At 44.7% G+C, this 3,055-nt stretch overlaps 1 non-coding gene across 1 annotated transcript; it reads left to right on the forward strand.

Annotated features, from left to right (window-relative positions):
- The first annotated feature begins 212 nt into the window (after window positions 1–212).
- Trnas-cga lies at window positions 213–287 on the forward strand. Its single transcript has one exon. It is a non-coding gene; the product is annotated as a tRNA-Ser (tRNA).
- Window positions 288–3,055: the final 2,768 nt, after the last annotated feature.

Here is a 3,055-nt window from a genome sequence, read left to right on the forward strand (position 1 = left end):
GCCCCGGCCTCATAGCTTTACTTCTGCCAGTATCTCGTCTCCTACCTCCCAAACTTTACAGAAGCTCTCCTGCGAACCTTGCAGAACAAGCACTCCTGAAAGAAAGGATATTGCGGAGACATGGCTTAGCCACAGCCTGGGGGATGTTTCCAGAATGAGATTTTCACTCTGCAGCGGAGTGTGCGCTGATATGAAACTTCCTGGCAGATTGGTGCTTGGGTAGCTCAGTCGGTAGAGCACTTGCCCGCGAAAGGCAAAGGTCCCGAGTTCGAGTCTCGGTCCGGCATACAGTTTTAATCTGCCAGGAAGTTTCATATCAGTGCACACTTCGCTGCAGAGTGAAAATCTCATTCTGGAAACATCCCCCAGGCTGTGGCTACGCCATGTCTCCGCAATATCCTTTCTTTCAGGAGTGCTAGTTCTGCAAGGTTCGCAGGAGAGCTTCTGTGAAGTTTGGAAGGTAGGAGACGAGGTACTGGCAGAAGTAAAGCTTTGAGGACGGGGCGTGAGTCGTGCTTGGGTAGCTCAGTCGGTAGAGCACTTGCCCGCGAAAGGCAAAGGTCCCGAGTTCGACTCTCGGTTCGGCACACAGTTTTAATCTGCCAGGAAGTTTCATATCAGCGCACGCTCCGCTGCAGAGTGAAAATCTCATTCTTCCAAATAATTGTTTCCAGACCCATAGCAGTCGTCGGACCAGCGCCTTTTTTCAAACCCTACAGTGTCCGGAACTTCTGCAGAGCGACGTGTGCACAGTCATCATTCTTGTAATACAGCTTCACAAGCAGAGCGCGATCCTGCATTGAGACAGTAATGGGGAACGTTGCAGAGGTGAAAGGAGGGAAAGCAGTGTAGCCGGCGTGTTCATACTAACTTCAATGTGTCGTGCGTATGACAGGTGTTTTCATTTACGTATTCTGACACATACAAGCCCATCTATTCATCAACTTTCACACTTTTTTCTTCTGCCATACGTTTTCCTTCTTCTCCGATATTTGACGTCATTCTGACCAGTGGTGTTACTCCACAGCGTTTTGAAAGGTCAACTTTCATGTACTTTTGAAACTGTTTATAGAGGAAATATGTCCCAACTTCAAGCACTGTAACTCCATTTCACGTTAACGATGCAATGTCTGGAAAACTACAGCTGTTGATCTGTGTACAATCAAGAACACGTGCCCGCTTCATCACAACTGTACTCCAGAGCACCTATCCATCTTTAACGTCTCATACCATACAACACATAACCCTCGCTGTCCAATGAGCCATTCAATTCGACGTTCAAGTAACTTACTCGAAGACCTAATCATACTTCCTTTACCAGCCTCCTGAAAAACTATTTTAAACTATCTAACCCAATTCGCACCCTCACCAATCGTGATAGCACCACAATGTTCCATTCACTTAGATGAAACAAAGGTCTCTTCATTCACATTGTAATACAACATACGAGGGAAGATCAGGAAGTAACGCACAATAGTTTTATTACCGAAAAGTATAACAATTAACAAATCAAATAAATCACAAATGAACATACATTTTTCACCTACATTTTTACATAGTAATCAACATTCTTTATACATTTATCCCATAGTGGTGCCAGTTTCAATGTACCCTGATCGTAGAAATCCGTTTGGTTGGAGTATAGTTATTCTCCGGACTGCTGATTTCACTTCCACATGTATCGCAAAGCGTTGGACGGCCAGGAATTTCTTCATGGGGTCAAACAGATGAAAGTGCGACTGTATGGCGGATGCTGGAAACCTCCCATTCAAATTAGGCGATTTTCTCACAAACAGGAGTAGCAACATGAAGAGGTCTGACACTACCAGCATTAATGTTGTGGCGTTTGCCGCGAAGGGCACGTCGCAACTTATGCAAAGTTTTAATGCAGACTGCAGCATTCACAGCGATCCCGTGTTCAGCGAATTCCACCAATAATACTCTATGTACATCCCAGAACACTGTCACAAGCACTTTCCTAACAGACTGAGCCACATTGATGCTTTTTCGTACTGGGGAACCAGCATGTTTCCACTACATAGAGGCCTGCTTTGTTTCGGACGTTTAGTGGTATGCCCAGGATTCATCACCAGTGACGATCCCTTTTGGAAAGTCATGTCCTTTTCCGGCGTAACGCGTTAAGTGATTCTAGTTCGACATCATTCGCTGGCCCTTGTGGTTCTCTGTCGGGTTCTTAGCCACCGAGCGAGCACTAACTTTACGAAATTTCGACATGTCATGAAAATATCGTAGAGCGCCCCATAGGAAATGTTGAACTGCTGTAACATGGTTCACAGTTGCACATGCCTCAATGACTCCGAAATTCTGAGGGGTTGCAGCTGTTACCGGCCGCCTGGAGTGTGGCGAATCACTGAGGTTCAGCCGGTCCTCTTGGAAGAATGCTCACCACTTGAAGACGTTGTTACGGTCCGTCACTCGGTTTATGCCCTTTGGCCAACAAATGTAAAACTACAATTGCGGCTGCTCTTCACCAGTTTAGGACAGCAACATGCGCGCCATGTTTGTTTTGTAGTTAAGGCTTCTCTCGCTAGAGTTGCACATGAAAACAAAACACTATCTGAAACTCTAAACTATATTGTCGTGAAATTTATACATTCCAGCTGCTATGCCAGAGGAGAATAAATTATTGTGCGTTACTTACCGGTCCTCCTTCATAGCATCCACGTTTTTATCCACAATGAAACAAGGCTGATTTTCGAGAGCCATTTATCTATCCATCTTGGTCCGCTACGTATGAAAATATGGTCACACGGAGTATGTTTGCAAATACATCATTGTGCGATGACTGTTTGTTTAATAGAAGCCATTACTTTGTACTGGATGGCGAATGTTTCACACAAACTAAAGTAAGACCGGTTGTGAACTAAAGAAGTGTAACACAAACGATTTCTCAGACAGAATCATCTGATTGTTCGCTGACGATGCTGTTGTTAGCGTGAAGTAGCGTCATTGAACGATCGTAAAAAATGCACAAGGGCTTGCACAAATTTCCACTTGGCATAAAAAATGGAGAAATACGAGGTAAATAAAGAGA

The sequence above is a fragment of the Schistocerca americana genome, chromosome 4, assembly GCF_021461395.2.
Source record: "Schistocerca americana isolate TAMUIC-IGC-003095 chromosome 4, iqSchAmer2.1, whole genome shotgun sequence".
Lineage (NCBI taxonomy): Eukaryota > Metazoa > Arthropoda > Insecta > Orthoptera > Acrididae > Schistocerca > Schistocerca americana.